We start from the raw sequence: 27,942 nt of genomic DNA on the forward strand, positions 1-27,942 counted from the left end.
TGGTATCTAGTGTAAGAAATAGGCAAGGGAGGAAGGCTCCAGTGATCCCATATTTTTTTAAACTCGTAAAAACAAACGAAAAGAATGACTGCGTACAGTTGATTATAGTTCGTGGGCTCCCTGTGGTGTTTCACATGTTTCGAACTATTGGGTGAATATTTGATGGTCTGAATGTTAATTACGTTAAATGATCAGTGATTTTTATTGCGTCTGAATGTTTGCAATTGTTCGGCTTACCAGCTGATAATGTGACTGTTCGAATTTAACTTACTAGTGTTTTTGAATTGTATCCCAACGTGCCTGGATTTACAAAGATTCAACTTTGTTCACAATTACTGTGGTTCTCAGTAGTTCAGAAAAAGGGTGGGTCCTGACTGATCCTCTTTCACGTTTACCCGTAACAATAGTCACTAAATTCCAATAAGGATGCAATAAGAACAAAACATGACCAGGGCAAATGTATTACATATAAAAGCAATGCTAAAATACAATGTGCGGTAAATCACCTTTTCCATCACTCGCGCCCTCCCGCGGCAAAGCGTTTCTATGATGAAAAAGGGTGACGTGAAGGCCGTTCATAGCGCCCTCATCATTTTGATCAGCGGTTGTTCTTCAATTAAAGCGCGCTAGTCGTCGCGCTGCGCATGTGCGACATTTGTGATGATAAACATTGATTTTCCCATAATCCAATGCGTTCTTTAAGTGGAAATCACAAGAATGAGGTTTGACCTGGGCGCGACTTGCACTAATTACCGACGGTGACTCCTTCGATACCTTCCAGTGAAAATTGCCCAATTAAAGCTTGGAAACGTCTCAGTTCGTACTTGTTGATCTGCGCAACAGTCAAAGTCACCATCTTTGTTTATATGAGCCCCATAGATCTCGCACATGCGACGACTATCGCGCTTTAAGGTTATGATTCTGAGCAACCTATCCTGAATGTTATGAAAATCCATCAATAAATTTGTTTAGCTATGAATGAAAATTCATTAGGAAATCACTGGTTTTATGGCAACCGGATCTCTAATAAAATGTAAATGAACCCCCTCCTGAAAAATACACGAGAATCCATTCATAATATTTTGAATTATAAATAAAAAATATTTCCTAAAATAACTGTTCCCATGGCAACCAAATCCACTTCTGTAACAAAAGGTGAACATGGTTATTCATAACTTTAAAATATATATTGATTTAATATAGTGCAAAATAGTCTACTAATAGAATTTATCAAAACAAAAGTAAATAATATAGAGTTTCTGTCAGTCAGTCAGCATGTTCATTTCCAAACGTATTTGTAATTAATGATATTGACATTTATATTATAGTACAAATTCCCTCGGATCCAATTATTGCATATTTTACATAAAACATACATGTACATTACCCTCCATATTAATTTTAATTTTAGAGCAGGTAAAAATATAGCGTTAATTATCTTAAACAAGTATTGAAAACAACAAATTCATCAAAGCTAATTCTTCCATCGCCATCTTCATCCGCTTCATGTCTCATTATTTTATACACCCCTTCGTCTGTACAACTACCCTTGTATTTGATTAGCGCCATCTTGAGTTCATCCAAAGTAGTGTAACCGTCGTTTTCTGTGTCTAACTCGCGAAAACTTGTTCGTAATCTCTGGACTGTTGAAACTGAAAAAAAACGTGAATTACTTTTATCTGTGTGTTTAGATGTAACAGGCAAATGTGCACAATATCCATATACTACACTACCGTGTGCGGGGGGGGGGGTGCACCCACTGTTGAAGTATACGGATATGCGTACTCGCTGTTTTGAACCCATTTTCATATTCCAACCGATCTTTTTGTCCGACACTTTTAATATGTTTGGCCATTTGAGCACAATTTAGGCATTTTGTTTTTAAAAAATGCTAATTTGTTAGCCAAAACGCCTTCAACGTCAATTGTTTTGGGCCCAGTTTACAGCTTGCTGGGAAGCACCCCCACGGGGGGTAGGGACACTACGCCACATTACGCTACGTTGTTCTGCCCTGTACTACAATACGACAAACCTCTGACTAAAACAAAGTGCCATGAAATAAATAATAACACCGCATCCTAAGCATTGAAATCGACAAAATAGTTGACATGACTTTTATTACACAAAGCAGATTGAATAATCCCGCTCACGACAAACGGTATTCATATTTAATATAATCTTAATACTCTAGTACACCAGACATTTACAGGTGCAGTCAATAAATCGGCTCATAAAAAGAGCTATTACAAATAAATGTTTTGGAGGCAGGAAAACAAATCTATTGGCAATTGTCTAAAGCATGGCTAAACAAATATCGCGGAAAGCCACGTGTACGTGTTTCTCTATCAGTATAATGACATATCCGTCAATCAATTACCAACTTTTTCGAGAATGAGTTTTATTCGGGCTATCCAAAATATCGAGAATTCATTAAAATCAATTTGCCCGTCGCCGTCCAGGTCGACTTCTTTCAAGTACTGGTAGATATACTGATATGTAAACGCTATATTATGTTGTTTCAATCCTGAATTCAGATATTGTGATGAAGTCATTTCCGTCAATGTCAACTTGGTTGAAAACAGCCCGGATTTTGCTAGTGGTGCCTAGAAAGATAAAAACATTGACAAGATTAGAATCATCTAAAAGGTATAATCGAATACGTGTCACCTCGCCACTACAAGTGTTTGTTTTATTATTTCAACTCTTCGTGGTGAAATCTGAGCTTCTCCAGGCTTAAAATCCGGCAATGAAAAGGAAATGGAAAGACACGATGTCAATAATATGCTAAGACACACACAATGGAAATGTTTACAGCAAGAAAGATTGAATAAAGCTAAGCTGTGCAGACAAGGCAGGGAAGACTACGACATTAGACAACGATGGATTGAATGGTGGTAGAGGGTTTGAATTGAGACGGGCGGGCTCTAGAGGGCGTATAATCAAGAAGATTAAGGAAAGTACCTTCCATGGTGTCAGTTATTTATCTATATAATGCATTATCCCGTTCGTTTTCATTATTAACCATGATGGCTTGCATGGCGTGTTGGGTTTAATTGATGTGGAATGTTACTGGTAGTTAATAGTTGATGAAATGAGTGCTACTGTATTTTCCCGCTGTTAAAACAGAGTCGCAGACTTTATTTATTTCAAGGATAACCAACGTGACAAAGGCGCATTTACAGGCCCTGGATAAAATACAATAAATGCTCTAAAACAATATATAAACAAATAATAAAACCTAGAACGGTGTGCAACTGCATAACAAGACATATCCCACATAAAGTAGAAAAATATTTTCTGAAAAGGATGCTTTGTAAAATTCGCTTAAAAATAGCAATAAAATTTGTAGAGATCAAATTAAAACAATTCATCATTTCAATATCCTTAGATATATTTGCTCCTCGATTGGTCCCATTTTTCAGAAATGACCAAAATGTATTTTCTCAAACAATTGATGATCTTCAACGGAAGTTTAGTTTTCATACTTTGTCTTTGTACACTTACCGAAATACTCCTTTCGCTGCCTTGTACTCAAATCAAGGCGTTGACTGAATCATTTTTTAAAAGCTTTTAATTTGTCATACTTATAGCCTCCTGGCGGTGTTTGTCAAATAGGTTGGCTAACTTCCTGAGAATTTGGAAGATTCGAACCTAATAAGCTGTTGTCCAACAGTCCCTGTTTGTTTGGCCGTGTTTCAATTGCGTCACGGTGTATCAGTGCTTAATCAATAACGTTTTCAAGAAAATCGATCTTACCACGACACAATTTCATAACTTCAGTTTGTTGGTTTCCATAAGAGTGGCACTTACATATTTAAACTTAAGAAATGCTCTTCCTAGCATGAGAAATATACACATAACATGAGAGATGAGAGTATCACATCATAACGTGGGGAATGTACATCATAACGTGGGGAATGCGCATCAAAACACGGTGAACATAGCATAGTATGACGCATGTACATCATGACGCGTTGAATTCACAGCATAGTGGGACATGCATACCATGATGGATACCATAGCATGATGGATGTACAGCATAAAAACAAACCTGCACGCCATAGCACGGTTTATGTATTTTTCACTATTATTATCAAGTCCCCAGAAAAAAACGGTCGGTGTTTTCAATGAGCCAGCGAGAGGAAAATAACAATAAAAATGCAGTCGTTTTCCGGTCGGAAAATACATCGCGGTCGGCAATTAAGCAATAAGCATTCGATTAAAAAGTGCGAAGTTGGGCGAAATGATTACTGTAGTTCATGTGATGTTAGCGTATTTCTAATTTAGTTTTAAGTCATACAATATGTATTTATACTGTACGTGGCTTCACTTTCAGGTTAGTTATTCTGCCGATTTCTGGCAACCAACAACATGGGATTTCGAGAAACTTAGCATGAATCTTTATGGCGTTCATACGCACAACACCTCACCATGTTTCAACTTTTAAATTGTCAGTTAACAAGGTCTTCCATAGTAGCACTTCTATGGGATTGACGTACTAGAATGAATGGGTTCAATTATCAGTGTTCACTGATGACATCATTGACTGGCCCTCTAGAGGCGAAATGACGCCAGGAGCCAAAGGTGACGTAAAAACAATAGCTGACTCCCGTTCACTGCGAGATCTCGCGTAATGCGCGAAACTGAAAGCGCGGGTCGAACGTCCACTGCAAAAATCGAAGCGGAAATGACATTGAGATATTCCTTATCATTACTGACCACCATCAAATGTGCATAGCACTTTATTAAGCGTGAAAATACCCCGAAAATGCTTTTCTGTTTATCGAGTCATGTTTTGACGCTACTACGACGCTATGACCTTTGTTTGTCTCGTTTTACCTCCGATTTCACACGTAACGCGAAATGTAAACGAAAAATAGTCTATTAATAACTTCATATTCAAGTGTACTCATGGTCGTTTCGGGTCCGGCTCGGCTACATAATTTGCGTTCCGAGATTGCAACTGTCTGCCGTGCGCCCGCCTGGTATCATATCGGGTCATGGCCGAGTTCGTTGGTTGGTACAAAAAAAAATATGTATACTTATGAGCAAAGAAATGCAATGACAATGCAATGATCAAGCTTGAACGTCAGTGTCAAGAACACCCTTAATTATTTGCGCGTGTGTGTGCGTGAATTCAATAAGAACAGCTGCACTTATTCCTAGCTTTTCCTTGGTACAGAGCATATAGTTTAGGTTACTCCCATTCGGTAGTGCAGCCACCCGGTTTTACAAACCACATGGAAACAAGATTGTTTTGTTTTTTCATATAATGAACTTTATAATTATTCTGAATACGTAGTCATGGCAGTTACAATGCAGAACGCATGCGCGCACGTTATGCGTGTATACGCTGTTTAACTTTCGAGCCAAATATTAAATATTTGAGTTTGAAGGGAAGCTGTTGATCGGTATTTACAAGCCCCAACGTTGTGTCCTTCACTTTATACATTCACCGGTTAAACCAATGGATGTGGTTACTAGAATTTACAAACTCAAAATGACAGTTGAGCATCGTCCAATCAGCAATAATTTGTCTCTCGAACAGAGGAAGATACACTAGCGTATCACAATCTCTTCCTTTAATTTGAATCTACATTGATAAAGACTTACATAATTTATAGTTAACATCCGGGTAATCCGAAATCGGTCGACTGATACGCGTATTCTAAAATTAAAAAAAACAAAACATTTCAGTCAAGAATGAAATACTATTCGAGCTGTCTAAATGAATTACGAGTTTTTAGACATTCATTCGTGCCATTGCATTCCCCGTCGGATTTAACGTGAGAATCCAATGAACTATCGCCAAACTAAGTAGAAGATAGAAACATGATCTAAACGACGGCAATTTTTCCGGTTTCCCGTTTTGTGTTAACATTCCGTTTTAATAAAGTTTATGAATAGTAGTGCTCCAACGCGCGTGGACTCGAAACTTGAAATCGAAACAATGCAGAATCCTGATGAATCCTCGATTTTTTTTCTTGATATGTGCGTAAATTGAGTTCACCAAACCTTAAAAATAGATCATGCACGCATTAGACCTAGTACTTTGTAGGTCGTCCATGACCATGTCATAATCCGCACGAACGATCACGTGATGAGTTCCCGGGACGAGTTGGATAATGATATTGTTTACTGGTGCAAGGCGTATTCTAGTTTGTCATTTGTTTTGGGCGAGTCTAATCTGAAAGAGTATAATAATTTATAAGGTGTTCTACCATAGACGGTATCCTACTATACTGCCCATGGTTCTACTCACTACTGTGACTCGCTACGGTGCTGGTTACATCACGTGTTTATTGACTTCCATCACGCAAAGCAAGGAGTGTTATGTTAGGTTCCGGACGATTCTGGCGTAAGTCGGGCTTAAATTTGCCCGTGGCGTTTTCATACCTGAATCATGAGATATTACTATCAGAGTAGCTAGGCGTTATACGAGTGGTGTAAATCGAGTGGAACGCCGCCAATATGTAAAACCTGTTCCTGCAATTTGGCCTTTTGCCTATTGGTACTAAAATGAAAATAACAATAACATTAAAAAACAAAACAAAACATACAAAAAAAAACACTACAAATGTTCAGAAAATGGCTGCCGGTGTCACGTGGGACTAGGATGCAATGTGAAAATTGTTACCATAGAAATAATTACAGTGGCGGCGGCACAGGGGGCAGAGGGGCGAAAACAATGTTGTAGGGGTCGCCCCTACAAAATCAAGCTGAAACTTTTTGTGTCAGTGAAATTTGCCCCTCAAAATGCATGAAATAGCGTTTCAGAGAGTCTACGTTACGTAGGATGGTACACGTATTTACATGCTGTTACATTCATCTTATGATCCATTTACCTTTAATAAAGAACCCGTAGTGTGGTCCACGTAGTTTTTTAAACATTGTAGTGTGTTTTATTTATGCTTAGGGATTAGTAGGGGGATCGTACCACTTGTGGTAAGAACCAGAGAGTCTGGCCTACCTGCAGGATCCCTTTGTTTCACGTTCACGCTATTGTTTGTTAGTTAAGTTGCGTTGTTGTTTTTGTCCGACTGCGATTGAAAAATCACTAATGAGCTACGTCGTTGCGGGCGTCATTGTTGTAACCGTTCTTGTTCTCCGGTAAACTCTTAACACTCGTTAACCTGTCGTATTACAAACTCACTGAGGTGAAAACCCGATAACGATATGTCATGTTCCAGAAGAATTAATCGTATAGGATCTATTGTTAGTCCGTTACATGTTGCGTCATGGGACTATGTACGTGCGGTAAGATGGCAGATCGAATTTACAAACTCACAAGCGGGGGGGGGAGGGGGTAATACGATAAAGCCCTCACTACGTACGAGTAGAAGATTCACAGAGAGTCGGCATTCAGGATTAGTTTTTGTTAAGTATTTCATTCCATTGGTGGCATTTATTCTGTTTGTGAATACTATTTTTTTTAACTGTAGTCTTAATCCACTTCGTAGTTTGTACCTGTGTATGTTTTCATGCACAACATTATATTACATCTATTCGCAGAGAACAGTGTATTGACAGGGTATGAAACTCCTAAAGGCACCGATATGGACGACCCCAACTTGCGATGAGTAATTAAATTAATATACGAAAAAACTCACTAGCAGCTCACTGTGTATTTCGGAACATTAATCATCGAAACTACAAACAATAGACATCAAGGGAATCTAAAAGAACAAATATCCAACAGGCTTTGTGGCCCGACTCGTCCGATTATTCCACCTGCGACTATTCCCCTATTTGTTCAATCGATTTATACAGATAGTAATACTCATGCCTTGTCGTCGGAAATTCGACCGAGTCCCAGGACTGAACATTGAAGGGTCGACTTACTTAGATCTTCCCTTTTTCATTTTTTTCCCAGATTTTTTCAACCCAGCCCTTGGCATTGTTTCCAGAGTACACCCTAAACCGAGAACTGAACACAAGAATCCGGGGAATTTCTGTAATAATAATTACCCCGTAGTACATACCAAGTAGTCACGGAAGTTAACAGTGACGTCATACATTCAGTACTAGTACATGCAATATCAAACAAGAAACTCATTTTTCCTTTTAAATATGTATCAATAATTTACTCACTTTTGTGTAAACAATGACTAACGTTATTCTGTTCATGTGCTATACGAATGCGTGTATGCAATGACACGCGATTAACAAGTGCATGGTGAGTAAGCTAGATTAATATTTAAAAACCCCGCAGTGCTGTATGCACTATAGCGGAACAGTGTTACTCTGAACTGAAAAAAATATACATTCGGAGACAAAATTGCGTGCCCGTTGCGTGTAGGCTATGAGTCCGGGACGCGGGTATTACGCAAGTTTTAATTAGTTGTCTTTTATGGTTTATGTTTATTCCCATCAGGTGGCATTTCGGTGGCAGCAATTTTTATTTCATTTCATAGGAATTAGTAAGTGTACAAGGTGTCAACAGTTGACGCAGACACGATAGTCCTTGGACACTGAATAACACGCGTTCATTTCAACAGCACGTGCAAGACATTGTCAGGCTATGTTGTTGTCGATTGTAATAACGTCTTGATATAACTGTGAGAGTGAAGTATGTAGGCATCGACCCGACTTTGTACTTCATTACGAATATATTATCCAACGATGCGTGTATAATACTCGATAATTTGAAAGATGATGAGTTATCTAAAATAATAATTAATTAATACACTTTTTTACGGCAACCCAACAGCCCTGTGGCACTACATGAAATGTCACAATGACGTACTGGGACCAATGTAGGCAACTAACCAAAAAAAAAACACCCTCAAACCAACCAAATAAACAAACAAATAAGTAAAAGGGTGCTCTCGTACTGTTGGTAAATACCGTATTCAGGAGTTTCTATAGATAACACTAACTTCGGATATTCTTTCAATACCCATCACACCTACTGTCTCTTTTGAGCAGGCGAGAACCTCACTAATTGCGAGAACCTCACTAATTGCGAGAACCTCACTAATTGCGAGAACCTCACTAATTCTTGTTGTAAAGATATATCCCATTTTATATTGAGCAATTTAATTTTTGAAAAACGGACTCTCAAACACAGCCCGACTATTATTGAAATTGGAACGCCAAAACGTAGCAAAAAAAAATGTCCATATTTTACATCTATTCGGAGAGTTATGACTAAAATGTTGCTGTGTGTCTAAGAATTGTAAAGTGTTTAGCTCGACGTGTTCGGCGATTAATGAGGTAACATGGATAGAATTTAATATATTTTTAGAATGCCGTTGATTTAAACTTTTTGTTTATGATTTATCGTAAACGTTATTTTGCTCTCACAGGATATAATATTCCGTTTGGTAAATTTTGAACTATGCAAATGCGCATGCGTTGTGAATTACTGATACATTTTATTAATTAGTCCATATAGTATGTCTAAATGGTTACAATCAAAACATTTTTTTAATTATTTATGATAAATCATAACCCGGTTTTAATCAACTGAATGTGGCCTTCACTCACGATAATCTTTGAAAAGCTGAAGTGTAATTTTTACGACTTACATCTCTTTGGCATGTGTCAATTTTTAACATTACGTTTCGTTTCTTTTTGAGAGTCACATGAGACTCGTACTTTCTACACACGCAGGAAGCGCAAAACAAATCTATTCGTGGAAATCGTAATTAATTAAATAGATCTACATTCAAGTTGTAATATTTATAAGAGTATTGATGGCGGTGTAGTGAATGAAAGGTCGATGTTCTTTCTTTATCTTGCTCGGGCCAGGCCCCGGATACAACTATTCTAACGATGTGGTGGAAGTGCTCACTGCCAAAGTCAACGATATTATGAAAAGCTTATATTCAAATTGTATATCGGAATTTCAACCGTAAAATAGCTAGCATTCTATGATGATGATGTTTTTCTTGTTGTTATTTAGTGATTATAAAAGGATAGTAGATGCGAATGAGGATGAACAAGATGGCGGATCGGATGACGTGTTTGGACATGCGTATCACATGACACCGAAGACCACAATTATATCTCATAGAACCAACTCTATATTTTAAGCTTAGTATTCAAAGCAGATCGCCCACATGTACCAATGAAGCTGTCTTTTTCACGTCTCTTTACCCTGTACTGGCAACTTTGGAACTTGTGAATGGAATATCGACTTTTGTTCTGATCTCATAGTCGGCAAGAGTTCTTCCGTTCTGGAAAACGTTTTACCCATAACACGACACTGTAGCATAATAGACAAATTTAATCATTTTTTAAAAAGTGTCAGACAATTCCGTTTTAGTGACGCCAATATTGTTTTCTTTTAAACTAAGAATTATAACAAGTAATAAAAGACTTTACTTCTGTGTAATATTATAGCCTAGGCAAATGTTCAAGCATTCTCGATTGGAACGTGTACGGCAATTTCGAGCGGGACATGAATATGTCTTTTTACGATTTTCGAGCAAACGAAGTTGTGTACGCGTTGCATACGTCGCATGGGACCCACATCAAACGTGATGATTGTGATGGCTTAATTATAGAGTTGAAATTGATATTATTGTTGATATAATTCCATTCATTATCTATTATTAGGATAAGTGATATTTTCAGTTAGAACAGTATATGTCAAGAAAAATAAATTGGTAATATTGATAAAAAGGCGTTTTTAATTGAGTAAGTATGCCAGGGGAATTATTTATATAGAATACTATGAACACCATCTGTGATAGTTCCTGCTATCTATATTGGTATCTGTTATGAATGATGTAATCATTTACGTGATCTTAATTTTTGGTTTGATTCAATAATTTGATGGCGTCTCATTTACACAGTTACTAGAATAGTTTATTTTAACCATAGTTACCGCTCTTAATCTTCCACAGTGCGTCATTTCCAGAGTGTTACGACATCAATTGTCGAAACACTTTCGATATTCGTTTGAAAGACATATTCTTTAGATTTATCACAGTCCCTCTATCCCTAGATAGCGGGATAGAGGGACTGTGGTATATATTGTAAAAATGTATATTCAAAGTGTTCTTGTGAAATCGCAGAGATGATGTTGAAAATTAACCCTAGAGCTACAAGTACAAATTCGAATATCAACATCAATAAAATACGTTGTCGCAAACAAGTGCAGTCCATCGAATATCAACATCAATAAAATACGTTGTCGCAAACAAGTGCAGTCCATCGAATATCAACATCAATAAAATACGGTGTCGCAAACAAGTGCATCCATCGAATATCAACATGAATAAAATACGGTGTCACAAACAAGTGCATCCATCGAATATCAACATCAATAAAATACGGTGTCGCAAACAAGTGCAGTCCATCGAATATCAACATCAATAAAATACGGTGTCACAAACAAGTGCAGTCCATCGAATATCAACATCAATAAAATACGGTGTCGCAAACAAGTGCAGTCCATCGAATATCAACATCAATAAAATACGGTGTCGCAAACAAGTGCAGTCCATCGAATATCAACATCAATAAAATACGGTGTCGCAGACAAGTGCAGTCCATCGAATATCAACATCAATAAAATACGGTGTCGCAAACAAGTGCAGTCCATCGAATATCAACATCAATAAAATACGGTGTCGCAGACAAGTGCAGTCCATCGAATATCAACATCAATAAAATACGGTGTCACAAACAAGTGCAGTCCATCGAATATCAACATCAATAAAATACGGTGTTGCAGACAAGTGCAGTCCATCGAATATCAACATCAATAAAATACGGTGTCGCAAACAAGTGCAGTCCATCGAATATCAACATCAATAAAATACGGTGTCGCAGACAAGTGCAGTCCATCGAATATCAACATCAATAAAATACGGTGTCACAAACAAGTGCAGTCCATCGAATATCAACATCAATAAAATACGGTGTCACAAACAAGTGCAGTCCATGACATTAAGACATTTCTTGCACAATCAGTTATTAACAAATCACGATCATGAATACTAGTTGGATTTTGCCCAATCGCGATCTGAACTACGCCTCGAGCAATAAGCAACTTGAAATGAACAATTCGGTAGAATCTTAGTGTTTTCAGTTTGGCATTCATTTACTATAAAACATGTCTTTTTAGCTAGCATGTTATTTTAGCTAATATTGCTAATCTGTAATTTCGCTAATTCAAGATATCACTAATTTAAAATAAAGTATATTCTCACAATGAGATTGTTGGCACTTTAGCTAAATTAAGATTCGGTTAATTCATGCATGGAATCAAATTCGCTAAAATGACATGTAGATATTTAAACATGTTTACAGTAGTCTAATAAATGTATTCTACTATATCTGTGATGATGACTTTACCATATTTTAGGAGCTTAGATGTAAGGATCACTAGACGATCAATCACTGCAATAATTATTAGTTTTGTTTTAACAGAAGCTTTTAATTTATGATCACCCTATTGAAATAGACATCATTGCAATATAATATATTGATTAATTATATTGTATAATGTAAGTAAAAGAACGGAAATAACCTGCATTAACCTATTTTCCAAAAGGTATTACACATGGCAATGACGCGAATGTTAATGGGTGGTGGCCATCACGCAGCGCGTGTTCGAATTTCATGTAAATAAACAATGTATTTTACACGCGTTGTATACGTCGCTATGAGTCCCATATCGAACAAGACGCGGCGCGACGACCACCGCCCTTTAATGTTTCAGAAGTGTTAGAAACAATATGTACGTGATTTAATCCTTGCCTACGTATTATGTGATAGTCGTGTATAGCGATCATTTGGCCCCTCTGGACAGCTGCTGTGATTCTCACCCGGAACTAAAATGGCACATCCCTAAGGCAATACGTATATACAAAGCACGCACGGTGTTATCTGTGGAGGAAATGGGCAACAGTCAATCACTAACGCGTTAACGAGGCGATGAGCGGGTGTAGAAAGTAGATCAGGCAAATCGATTTTCCCGAATACTAAAGTATTTTGCAAAATATGTCCGATGAATTCGACATTAATATTCGTGGCACGATCGTCTAGAAGTAAATGTGAACTTTAGAAAGTAGAATTCAAGCAATCTGCAATATGTCGAATTTAACTTTAACACATCCAGGTTTCACCGAACGCAGACTACACGGACTACCGATAACTGTGAGATGCTGTCATCGGCAACGTAACGAGAACGTATTCCGTGAGAGATGTCTATGTAGATAAATCTAATCTGACCGAGTTAGAGAACACGCGCTGTTAATCATGGCACGACAACTGCTGGTGTTGATGTTTATTCCCGGTGTCTTCCTGTCATGCTTGGCAACAGGTAAACATATAACGATTGTAAATTTCATTTTCCCGTCAAAATAGAATATTTCACATTTTATCAATATTTCATGTAGTAGTTTATTTTACTTTTAGTTTTATCTGAATTTTTTTCCGGGCATACAATGCGGATTATTTCGAATAATAAATGTAACAATTTAAAAACTAATGTTCAAATCTTTTGTGGCAATATTGATCACAATTCTAGGTAATAATACTTTTAACTGCCTAGAATTTAACAGGTCTCTTTGTGCGTTAACAAAATTTGTTTATTGGTGTACAAAACTGAACTAGAATGACGGTAAACAATTGAACATGAAATGCACACCGCTGCGTATGGATTATCCAGCATACAATATTCTATCTTTCTATCGATGTCTGCGATATCGACTTATATTTTGTGAATACGTTAGCTTTTGTCTATATGTTATAATGATATGGTTGATCCTAACAAACGTATTTTGTTAGCTTTGCGTGTCCCGGAGCCCTTTGCTGTTTGTTTTTTTCGCGGTAATAGTTTGATCAAACTGCACATGCGCACTGCGACTGAAATTGCAAGTAAAATTTCCGGAAAACACAGTTCGAAGCAAACACGTACAGCGTGTAAAAATAAAACCTTGAGCAGGCTTGCAAACACACACAATATAACATTAATTATCTCTGGGGAATTTTCAAATTTACATACGCGATATGACGACATATACAATTATTCATAAATAACCATTTAAAAAATTCATCAGTCATTTCATATTTCCATGTTCTCTTCATCGAGTCCATAACGCGATAAAATATTGTGGGAATTGCAACAATGGATATTATTGATGTATATACAGCGATATTAAACATAATTCATTAGCCAGCGACTATCGAACACATCCACGGATTAAAGAGTCTGAAACCAATTAATAATTGTCAAACAATCTAATTAATTATGCATAGGATATTCTTTTAATTTCTTAATAGTTTATCTCTTTAATTTCATTATACTAATGATGTTTTTTTTTAAACGTATTGTATTTATTCATTTTGTCTTGTTAAAAACACAATATTGATTCGAGTACTTCTTGTTTGTCTTTTGGTGTGTATCACGATTTCGTAACATTTAAAGATTGGTAATTTCGTCGGATAGAGTTGTAAATGATGAGTTCTGATTTTATCAACTTGCTGATAATGTCATGTAAGACATGCCGTCTAAAATGATTACCCATGACATCCATAAAATATTCAACATCATCATACGTTTGGGGGTTGTAAAATAGTGAACAATGATAATTTGAGAAAACTCTTTAGCCAATGAAATATTAGGTATGAATTGTCTCTCTGAATGGTCATCATATTTAGTAGCGGTGTCTCGGATATTTAAACAAAGTTCTCAGAGCCCCTTGGACATATCCGACAATAATGGAGCATTATGTTGAATCAGGAATGTTGCTCCGTCCATCGATGACCGACAGAGCACAAACAGCGCCGCGCCTGAGTCACGCGCGTAGCACGTTTACTGCGTTGCGCAAAAATATATGCCATTTCATAGCTCCGAAACAAAGGGGTCCTTATACATATACAAATTGTCGCTTTTAATGTAATAAATACAAAAAAAAACATGTCCCGTCTTTAAATATATAGTCCCGTTAACAGCGCCACAAAATGAAGTTACAATGTCATGTAAAATAAATAAATGTTTTACACGTGTTGTATACATCGCATGAGAAGCATATCGAACACGACTTACGTCCCAGAACAACGACGCGGTATTTGTGGTCTTGTAAAATGATAAATTAAAGCAGGAGGGTCGTCACCTGCGCACGCGCGGGAATTGAGTCCCTAGCGACGATAACAACACACGCTAAACACGCAAAGGCTCACGAGTAGACGCTTGTTTGTAAACAATGACACGCGATGGCCATCTGACGCATGCGCAGGTGACGATTCCCCGCTTTAACATTATATTTTCATTCACAGATTAATTTCTCAACATTCATATAAAAACCATTTGTCAATATAAGACAGTCTCCTTACTTACCTGGGGTGGTATAATGGTTTGACAGACACTGTTTACAATATGTGACAACTGATATATCTCGTGTACACCTGCACGTTTATCAATAAGAACGAATTCTTTGTACTATTCTGAATTGAACTGATCTCGATTTTAAATATTAGTAATGCACCTTAACAAAGGCTACTGTCTTTCTATTAATTTCAATATCCCCGGTCCACCTGCCCTGACCACTCTCATACCGACCCCGTCTATACTATTATATTTATAACCATCCATTTTAAATGTTTTATTATTATTCAGTCACATAATATTCACTTCAACGCAACAGTATTTCGTCACAGAATATTTTTATGGAGAAACGGTGAAATTTTACAATCGACACATAATTACTTTATTTAAAACATCCACTCGTCGCGCCGCGTTGTGTTCCGGATGTGGGTTCCATGTGACACATATAATGCGTTTAAAATACAGGATCTTACAAGCTGACATACGCATGAATGAGAGCTTGCAAGAGATGAACCATTATTTTCACTTGGGTGTAGAAACACTTGAAAACGAATAATTAGCACTCCTAATGCCGCACCGAGTTGTCCACTGTGTCGTGTTCTGCGTTTCATGCGACGGAAACATTGCGTGATTTCGCGAAATTCGCGCTCGCGCCGCGCGATGACCGCCGCGCGATGACCGCCGCGCGATGACCGCCGCATTTTCAAATAAATTATTTAAAAAGCATCCCTGTAATCTGCATCCCTAATTATACAGGAATCCGAGTTTGGGATATTGTATATCCTGATTTTTATGACAATGTAATGAATATTACACACAACAAGATATCGTGTTTAATGATTCTTCGTGAAACGCTCTATTGACTCTTCGGGGGCAGGTCTCATATCAATCTCGGTATCCTGGGTCTCATTTATACGAATATATGTTGTTGTTTCAATTCTCTTATCAAAGTTTGTTTTAGATTGCATTTCTGTGACTGGGGAATAACACAGATTTAAAATACAATTCGTATTACGTCATAGTCCTCCACAGATAAACTAAAAATAAAATAAAGTAGTAACTAGTTATATGTAAATTAATTTGTCCTTGTCTGAAAAGCTCAGTAACTGCGCACGCTCAGTAAAGTCTTCAGTGAATGTTGAATATTTATCGTGTTTTTTTTTCACGTTAACCACATTTATAAATACATTAAATCATCCCATCAAAAGAGTACACTTTCTTCACAAAAACCATGGTAACGAGATAAAGAATCTGGTAATTTGGGAAAACAGTTCAGTATGTAGGTAACTTGTACGGAATTACCACCACGACGGAGAGGCCAGGAGAGGTTGTAGGCCTGAAACTTACAAATATTTGATTTATTTTCGATACTTTATTCTTATGAATAAAAAGTTTTACATTCAGATGTTACCCAATAGGAGTATATAATCGATCATTCTGTAATGGGATCAGATATATTATAACACGTCATTGTTTGTACTAATTAGAAATGAAAGTATTCAGGACAAGCGCATTAAAGCGAGGAAGTCGTCACCTGCGCATGCGTCCGATGGCCATAGCGTGTCAATGTTTACAAACAAGCGTCTGCCCATGAACCTTTGCGTTTTTAGCGTGTGTTGTTATCGTCGCTTGGGATTCAATTACCGCGCGTGCGCAGGTGACGACCCTCCCGACTTAAGCCTACAGTCGTCACTCAGTGCGCGTTTGAAAATTGTGTCAACAAAGAACGTATTTTACGCTCGTAGTTTTCGTCGGTAAAGGCATTATAATAGTGTCAAAATGGTGACTTTCCACTAAAATACAGACTTCAATTTCTCGAAAATAAGCCTGGTGACCCCCAACTTTTTTAAGGCAATATCCTTATATTGCGTTTGAGTACAGTTCATTGCAAAATGAATAAATTCTGGGTATTTTATTTTATGAGTAGACTTCTACCTTAAAGCGCGGTAGTCGTCGCGCTGCGCATGTGTGACATTTGTATCGATAAACACTGATTTTCCCACAATCCAATGCGCTTTTCAAATGGAAATCACAAGTGTGAGGTTTGACCTGGGCGCGATTTGCAATGATTACCACCGGTGACTCTTTCGATACCTTCCAATCGCATAAAAATTACCTAATTAAAGCTTGAGAACGTCTCAGTTCGTACTCGTTGTTCTGCGCAACAGTCAAAGTCGCCATCTTTGTTTATATGAGACCCATATATCTCGCACATGCGCAGCGCGACGACTATCGCGCTTTAAGCTACTATATTGCCACTTTAATACACATTGTACGTGTAAGCTTGTTCTGGCAGAGATGTTTCACATATTCACTAAGTGCAAATGCAACTTTAAAAAAACTCACACATGTATAAACATCATTCCCACTGAATCCCACTACAGTTAAAACCGCGTCACCAAAGTTAGAATATTTAGAAACACAAAATAAGCAAAAACAGCTTAAACTACAGTACTTTTATCCCTATCCTCGGGGGCGGAACCCGGGGGGGGGGGGGCTACTTCCACATTAAATGGGTAAGGGTGTGAAGCCCACCTCTCGTTAACCATACTCACTTCTAAACCATTTTTTTTCTATTTATATACCCACTTCTAAACAATGGTGTTTTTAGCGAAAAAAACACCCAGCTCACAACTTTCGCAACCAGTGAGCGCCGTTCTGCGTTGCTAAGACGCGGCGCACCACTGTACATGCATTTCTATAGGCTTTGTGCGCGCTGCTGTGGAACGCCGGTGGAGTCGGTGAAAACTCGAGAAAACAACTTGAACACAAACTCAACTTTAAAGTAATCCTGAACAACCAAATTTATATATGTTACACACGTAGGACTAATCTTGTTACACTGTTCAGGGGAGTCTCAACAAACATCCCAAAGTACCGTTTTCTGCGAGTTTTTGGTCTTTGTTTTCACCGCCAGGGTTGCCAGGCGGTAGAAAATGCCCGGATGTCCGCCCCGAGGATAGTAGGATAGGATAGTAGCAGGTGGCAGAACAAATTCGCACTGAAACACACCCAATAATAAGTGGCGAATGGCGAATTGAACAAAGTATTGAATAGTACAGAAAATCGTTTGAAAAGAAGCCGGTAATAATTGGACTAAACGTTACTCAGTATCAATTCCGACAAAATTAAGTGAGTGTACACGATCATGACGATTGAATCTAGGCCGTTAAAAGAGATTTTATGTGTTGTACATTAAAGGAAGGCGTAAATGATGTTAAATACGCTTTGATGTCAGAGGTCAGGCAAAAACGATCTCAGTAAAATGAGCGTGAGAGGGGTGACAGCGATACCAGCTTTCTTAGCGTGACTGCACAACGCCGAGTGAAAAAGACATCACGGCAAGTGATAACACAGCTTTGAAAACACGGATGGCGTGAGCTACGTACGTACCATAAAGTAGCGTTGAAAGCCTGGGGACACACTCCAGAGGCATATTCACACATGCAATACATATAAACATAACATTTCCCCCGAACTAGTTGATACTAACATTTCGATTCATTGCTCATGCTCACATAACGCCAGAGCATGGCAATATCGATCACTAGCTTTATTCACTATGACTATTTTCTTTTTAGATGTGTTTCAAATTTAATCAGAGAAAAATGATTAATTTAATGACAAAGGCCCTGATTTATTATTAAAATCATTGCCAAGAAAAACACATCGTTCAAACCAAAGAACATATCCGCGAACAATAAGGTTGAGTGATGTACAGCGTGCCGCTCCTAGAACATATTTGAAGTAGAGTACAACCCAACCCGTCACTCACCAAATAAAGCGCTATCGGCCTGCATGACTCGGGGTCTCAGTGTCACTCAGTATTTTTGTTCAAGTAGTCGCTATACTTTGTTTGAGCAATACTCACTAAAATCCTCTTCCAATTACCTATATATTAGTATATATCACTGCCATAACAAGCATATATTTGATTTGAAACACCGCGAAATCCTGAACAAAGTTACATTCATTTCCCGGATTAATTTGTCTCACTTCATGAGATGGATACGGTACATGTCATTGACCATCTGCGAACAGGGCTATAATTGTGTGACGTAATCGGATGATAACGCGCTACACAAACTTGTAAATGGTCTATCGGCGAAGAGGCATTGTAAAACATTCATTTGTATGCATAGATATGTACTCGATAACTCCCAGGACGATCTCGTATTTTACAGCGTTGATATCATCGTGGAAATACGTCATGGTACATCAAGCAGTTGGGACTTTATTTTACGACGACGTCGATGACAAAATGTTTAGATATATATATATATATATATATTTATATCTGTGTTAATGACAATACTCACCAAGGTCGCTTGGATGGCGGTCTACAAGAAGAACGCTTGTACTGCATAATAGCCACTTAATTCACTGAACATTCCAAAGTTTCTAGAACTAGAAATTTAATCTCGACCAGTTATAAGGTGTCAACAGACACAAGTACAGTGAGCAAAAATGCTTAATATTATGTCAATTATTATTTTATTTTGTTCGCACCAAATCTGAGTGCGCTATTACAATAAATTACACCTGAAAGAGTGACGTAAATTGTACACACACATATGTGTAACGTGACAAACGAAGAAACGACAACAGATTTGATTCATTCGAATCTACATACAAATGATTTGTACTCTCGACGCAACAAAGGCATTCTTTACAACTTTATAAATAAGTATAAATTTTAATAGCAGTCAGAATCAATCATGTCAATCAACAAGCACAGTGCGCAACGACGTCATTTGAACGTCAACGACGTCATTTGAATGTTATTCAGTCCACCAATAGAATTCCCTCCTTTCAATTTAAATTGTGATATTTATAAATATTTACAAAGTTGAAGGGAAGACCTTTGTTATGACGAGAATGCTGCTCACATAACAATTTTGTTTGTTAGTTTTTTGTTATATAAAATTTTAATATTTGAAAGTAGATTGACGTGAAATATAACTAGCGTAGTGCGTGACGCTGATGAAAACTGGTTTGCTATGTTCTACTTATATTCTGTGGACTGCTCTCCCAGATGTAGCGAGACTGGGATTCAAGCGAGGCGCCTTCTGTTGTCTTGGTAGCAAATATAAAACTTGTCAGTCTGCCGATATTCAATGATGAATAATAATCTTATTTTTGTCAAGACGATAGTTACATCATGATCTACACGACATCACGCGTGCATGTTTACGTTGCATCCCTTCGCCGGTTTGTGCTCTCCGGGAAAGTATTCTCTTAAAGGGGAACCGTTCAATCTCATGGATTGCACCAAAGAATCATGGGACACTATTGTTTATGTCGTTTACAATGTTAATCTATCTTTTGTTATCCATTGTAATTTTAATCCACAATAATTTGTTGTGAGATTAGGCTTAACTGGAAGTTAACAATCCAACCTTTAACATGTATACAATTGTAGGACTACGTGAGCATGAACTAATCCAACTTCAATCGATGCAGTCGTCAACTGAAACAGTAAATCATTGATAATCGTATTCAATATACGCCTTCTATAGTTTAAAAAGCCACGTGTCAAGTAGATGCTTCGCATCCAACCCATACCAACTTTAGTGAATTTGTTTATTAATTTGTGTTGTTTCTTTTTAAATAAGATTTCATTAATATAGAGGTCCATATATCCATATGTCCATATCTATCGGTTTCGCACAAATAGTTCCATAAATGGTTGTATTTGCTTTCCATACAATTTAGGGAGACAATACGGATTATATTTTAATTTCAGCAGTCTCTAAAACGAAACATCTAGGAGAGAAAGCAGTGATTTCAATGCCCTGAAATGTCGCCTATTACAAAAATAGGATTTGAAGAAAAAAAACCTAGATCACCTAGCTTGAAACCTTAAATTTGTGAATGCTAACACAATTTACAGAACTTTTCTTTTTTCTTTACAAAATGTATGAAAAATAATTAAGGGTCATTATAAATGCAAACAAAAACTAGGGGGTTATTATGAATACAGACAAAAATTAGGGGGTTATTATGAATACAGACAAAAACTAGGTGTCATTGTGAGTACAAGCGAATAAACAGGGAGTCACTATGAATAAAAACCAAAAAACTAGGGGTTTATTATTAATACAGACAAAAACTAGGTGTTCATTTTGAGTACAAGCGAATAAACAGGGAGTCACTATGAATAAAAACCAAAAAACTAGGGGTTTATTATTAATACAGACAAAAACTAGGTGTTCATTTTGAGTACCAACGAAAAAAACTTGGGGTCATTATGAATAAGAACAAAAAACAAAAGGATTATTATGGATACAAACAAAAAACAGAGAGTCATTATGGATACAAACAAAAAACAGAGAGTCATTATGGATACAAACAAAAAACAGAGAGTCATTATGAATACAAACAAAAAACAGAGAGTCATTATGGATACAAACAAAAAACAGAGAGTCATTATGGATACAAACAAAAAACAGAGAGTCATTATGGATACAAACAAAAAACAGAGAGTCATTATGGATACAAACAAAAAACAGAGAGTCATTATGGATACAAACAAAAAACAGAGAGTCATTATGGATACAAACAAAAAACAGAGAGTCATTATGGATACAAACAAAAAACAGAGAGTCATTATGGATACAAACAAAAAACAGAGAGTCATTATGGATACAAACAAAAAACAGAGAGTCATTATGGATACAAACAAAAAACAGAGAGTCATTATGGATACAAACAAAAACAGAGAGTCATTATGGATACAAACAAAAAACAGAGAGTCATTATGGATACAAACAAAAAACAGAGAGTCATTATGGATACAAACAAAACGTGGATGGGCACTATTTAGAAGAAGCATAAACCTACTAAACCCAGGTCCATGGAGGAAGTAATTAATATGACTTCAAACAAGCGTACCGTGACGCTGAGACAAACGTCTGCCTGTTTGATATGTATATTACTTAGATATGTATAACACACAGACTTAGATATATAAGTATGTCAGACATGAATGTTCCCAGGGCTATATTAATACCTCATTCAAGGGTACAAATGAAGTTAGCACTTCAACGGACGGTCGTTCTGCATGCATTATTTTCTAGCACGTTTCTTCACTCGACATGCCACGTCGTTAGTCCCCATGGCAACACAAACCAAGCGAGTATGTTTTTTGTCGAAGCTCGGTGATTTTTTATGATGTAATTCGGGAAAGAGGTGAGTCTTTGTAAATTTGCGCGCTGGTAAATGAATTGCAAACATTTTGCAAAACGATCGCCAACATTCGGACGCACTCGAAATCATTAAAATGTTAACGTAATTTTCACAAATTCAGACCATCTTATATTTTACACAATATTCGCATGATTTATGAATTTCCGCAGAGTACATGTTTAAGAAAGTCTTCTTGCAAACAGCCTAACGTTGTATTGTATTTCGGTCTCAAAGTTCGAATGTCGTGTAAACAAATGACGTAAATGCATATACACCGAACACAACGCCTCGCGACGACTGCCCCGTAACACGTCCTAATGTCAATTCTTCGCACGCAGGATTTTCAAATCGGTCATTCCAACCTTTAATAATATTACAAAATCATACTCACATTGATGCATTGAATTTTTGTGTCTTTTGTAGTTTGGGTTTCGGTTAACACATAACGCGACGTAGGGAACAAACGAAAGAAATGTGCACGGATGAGACTTCGGTGGTGTTTGTATCCGTAAAGTCTTTACCTGTTCAGAAAATAATCAATTTTTAATCATATTTAAGGTGTTATTAATGAGTTACTGTGACACGACGATCAGTTAATAAGAATGCCTATCTACTCACGTGGGACTGGTTAATATTCAAATTACACGACTTAATCGAAATCCCATGGGAGATTCCCCGCGCGGACGACAAGTAGTGCTCTAACACGCGATACTGCTTAGACAGTGGTAGCATGATATCGTCGGCGTGGCGCACAAGAATGCATTTCGTGGGAGTTCGAAAATTTAGGTGAATCTCTGATGACCGTGTAAAAAAACGCTTGTGACAATGTTTCTACAGCTCATGTTCCTGATGAGTGCTGCCATCGGCGCCATTGCAACAGGTACGTACACCAACCCTAATTAGATTGGTATTATTATATATATATAATTTTCCCGCCCGAACATAATTAATGAAATTGTAATTTTTGAACATTGTTGTCCTTCTTTCGCCGATTCCGTGAATAATCGAGCTATAGTATGCCCACATTGATAGGGCTAAAAGTCTGAAAAGGTAATTTTTACAGTGTGAGTTGAAAAAAATGTACTGAGATATTAATAATGTCCGTTGTCGGCCGGGGACTGAACTATTGACTGCAGGCTACGTAGCGGTGTATAACACTGTGTAATTTCCTGTAGTACGATCGGAATAATAATACAAGATATAATGAACACAGTATCCTTCACATGGGAGTTATAATTAGACGTGCAGAAGTAATGGCACGACTGACCATTGGGATCATCAATGAAATTAAAATGAACGCAAAACAATATTAATTTGAACGCATCCCAACTGTTTATCGACCCCTTGGTACACACTCTATAATCCCATTAACAATATAATATTTCCAAGTTCCATTGTTTGTATAGTTGACAATACACACGCCGTTTAAACTGTAACTTGAGTCTGAATAGAAATTGAAGATATTAATACTGAAACTTACGAAGATCATTATTTGCCAGGTGTTGTAAGTATTTGTTGTATGAAAACGGAAGTAGACTGTTCCGTACTGCCATGGCTCACTGTACTACGTAGACACGAATTAAAATTGTTGATATAGCTCTTGTAAAATACAAAATTGTCGTTTAAATTTCATTCTGAATGCATAGCACAAAATGAGGACATGTCCTTTTAGTGTGCAATCACATTCCTGTCGCGTGGCTTTGCGGCCACTATTTAAGTTTATTCTCAAAGTTCTCTACTGTGTTTGGTATGACACTTGAATAATTTATCGTTTTGGTTAATTAAAATTTCAATGTAGACTTGTGTGTGTGTGTGTGTTTTGTTATTTTTCACCGAAGTATTTGAATCGCAGGTCACGCATCTTGTCTTAGTTGTGAAAAGACGTAATCGAACCTATGATCTACGTTGATTGCCATTAACGAGTTCACGTACGCGGCGTGTTATTGCGGGAACTCTTTTCAGTTCTATCTAATGAGCAAGAATCAAATCTGTCGATTGTCTATTTAGCGTTAGAGCAAAGTAGTAATGTATAAACTGTTAAGTAGAAGCCAAGTCGCTTAGTAATGACTGATGACTTCGGTCGTTCGGAGCAATTTAGTGACGTCATACTGACTATCCAATTGCATACCTTTCCGGGCATTAGAAACCAAGAGAAGCCTGAGGAAATAAAGCATTTGTATTGTGTGGGACTGTCACAGCAAATTGTGAGTCTGTTCGTCGCCCCACCGTTCTAAATACAAAGCTATTCACACTGCAGGCACAATTACGACAGTGATAAATATAAAACAGCTGGATTTTAGGAAAGTATACAAGTAGATAAAGCGAAGAAACATCCTATAGTGGAGTTGAGGGGTAGTCTCAAATGTATAGTGGAGTTGAGGGGTAGTCTCAAATGTATAGTGGAGTTGAGGGGTAGTCTCAAATGTATAGGTGTTTAGCTACAAGGCGATGTGTGCGTCATTTTAGTTAGTCATTTTATCTGTGCCGTGTGCACTTCAAATTTGTTTTTTGTTTTCCACTGAAATCCCAAAGGTATATTTCCTGAATATTTTAATCTATGATATTGTATGAAAGAAGCAGTAAATTCCGGGAATGTACCAGGAAATCACGAGGCACATTGTATGAAAGAAGCAGTAAATTCCGGGAATGTACCAGGAAATCACGAGGCACATTGTATGAAAGAAGCAGTAAATTCCGGGAATGTACCAGGAAATCACGAGGCACTATTTTTTTACAACGTTAATCCATTTTCCATTATGATTTTAATCCAGTGAAAAAAATTACCAAGAGTTAAAAAGCCTAATCATAATTTTTGAGAAAGTTGGTCATAAAACGCATTACAAAGTTCATTAGTTTAATGTATGAAATTATGTCACCATGAAATAGCATTCGTTTGTGTGTTACAGTGACGTATATTGATAGACTTGTCCTAATATTTGAACATTGTTGAAAAATTGCATTTTCGCCACTTTTTAAAATCCAGATTTTTGAAATAATTTAGAAAAAGTATATTTTTTTCAGCCTATGTCACCGGCCTACAATTTGTCATATGGCATATTATCTCTGCCACAGGAACCCGTGTTGAAACCACTATTATACTGCCAAAATGGCCACTATCCACTAAAATTCAATCATTTACTCGAAAATTAAGCTGGTGACCCCAAATTTTGTTTGAGCCAATATCCTTATATTGCTCGAAAGCACAATTCATTGGAAAATGAATAAATTCTGCGTATTTGAAATCATGAGTAGGCGTCCACCATAACTAGAGGTTCTACTTTAGGAGACTATCGATTACACATCTAATGATATGATTTTAATGTTAGTATCATATTATTGTTCAAAACATTCATTATCCTTTCTCCTTAATGTAAATGTAGCCGAGAAATATTTTGTTGTGATAATGTCATTATTGACATATCTAGACGAAAGGCATTATAACCTATACCCTGAAACTGAAAGTATTGTGGCACAATTGCAAAAGAATAGTTGGTAATGATACAGTCCCGGTATTATCGGTTTGGCAACTGCTATTGTTGTAGGTGTGGAACACCTTCGTGATTAGAGGCGGAAGCAATGGTTTCGGCAATTACATTTGGTTCGTCGGTTATCGAAGAAGCAGTCCGAGTACCGTACAGAAGCCGAACGATCTTGCTAATAGTAACGTAACGTAACGCGACATGACGTAACGTGACGTGACGTGACGTGACATAATGTTGGATATAAATTCCATGCCCGGGGTTCTATGCGACGTATACAACGCATAAAATCTCAGGCTGTTCACACGAACGCGCGCTGTACGAGGTTTTGACTGTTTAAATGATAACAAATAAACACAAGTGTATTACTTTAGGACGTACTGTTTTCATAAAAAAACATAATTCACAAAACTAAAATCAGATGTAAACGTTGCCTCTTGTTTGATATAAACACAATATTGACAATATTGTTCGCCATCTTTATGAGGAACATAACTTCCGGAAAGAATGGCGAATCATGTTCACTACAGGGCCTCACGAAATAATTAATGACACTAAAGGCCTGGGAACCTGAATGATGTACTAGTATAAAAAGGTGTACATGATAAGGGTGTTGAAATTGCAATTATGGTGGGATTCTTCTGAGGCGCTCAGAAATACAATGAACAAAGTACTCTTCGTTTTGCAAACCTTCGGCAGCAACTAGCAATAGATTCATTTTAGTTTTATGCTGAGCAACAATACAAACACATAAATTACTGGGCGTTGGTAGACTATACTCGTGGACCCACGTGACAATTTAGCTTTTTCTTCGCAGTGAATGATATATGATTTGCAATTAATATCTATGTATTTGCATATAAATATTGCACAAAAAATATGTTAACTTAGGTTTTATATTAAGCTCTTGGACCTCGATAATGTATAAAGAGAAAATTAATAATTTTGTATTTTGTATTTCACAAACGTAAACGAGCGTTTTCAATCTGTTAATCTGGATTAGACTCGATGTCTTTGCGAGTTGCAATGATTCAGCTCATTTGCGTGGCTCCTGTTCTGTCTATTTATACTTTATGTTGTCGTTTTGTAGTTTGCTCTGCTGTGTTCTCACTGTAAATTTATTATTTAATTTTAATTGACCGAATATACCGACTAGTATACAAGAAACTATCGAAATGCTATTCACTATATGTCATATGAACTCAAAAACACACCGTGGCTGGTAATACAAATATTATGATCAAATATCACGTGATAGCTTTAGATCAAACTATGAAAATGTTCTTTTTATAGATATTTCTCCTTCATTGGTTTTATGACACGATAAAGAATTATGGGAATTAGAACAATGGATATTAGTGGTGAATATACATCAATAATAATTCATAATTCACTGAGAAGCAATTATCGAAAACAGCCACGGACTAAAGAGTCTGAAACCAATTAATAATTGCTAAACAATCTAATTAATTATGCATACGATATTCTTTAATTTCTATACTTTATTTAAAATTTCCCATTACTTACTACAAACGTTCAACTCAATGGCCTCAGTCTTTATCTGTTGACGAATACCCCATCTCTCACAGGCCCTTATAAGAGAAAGAGTTCCAGTCATACTGTAATACTAGTAATCTACTACTACTACTGTTGTCATGGATACAGGGTTATTTAACGTGCAATGGGAATATGTTTAGTAAATAGAGCTACTGACAGTTTCCTATTAGTAATAATATCTTTATTACATAAATATATGTTGTTAAAAACAAAATAAACGTGGGAACTCGAGGATAAATATCCATAACACGAAAAGAAGCAGAATACAAACTTTCCTAACCTTGAAAAAAAATGACAATTATACAGTTCAAATAAGGGGTTAATAGTAGTTACTAACAATTAAATAGTAGTAAATGTTTGTTAATAGTAGTTACTAACAATTAAATAGTAGTAAATGTTTGTTAATAGTAGTTAATAACAATTAAATAGTAG

At 36.9% G+C, this 27,942-nt stretch overlaps 1 pseudogene; it reads right to left on the reverse strand.

Annotated features, from left to right (window-relative positions):
- Positions 1-1,383: 1,383 nt before the first annotated feature.
- Positions 1,384-27,571, reverse strand: LOC144359865 (neo-calmodulin-like; annotated as a pseudogene).
- Between the last annotated feature and the right edge of the window lie 371 nt (positions 27,572-27,942).

This window comes from Saccoglossus kowalevskii, chromosome 5 (genome assembly GCF_978046115.1).
Source record: "Saccoglossus kowalevskii chromosome 5, keSacKowa6.1, whole genome shotgun sequence".
Taxonomy (NCBI): domain Eukaryota; kingdom Metazoa; phylum Hemichordata; class Enteropneusta; family Harrimaniidae; genus Saccoglossus; species Saccoglossus kowalevskii.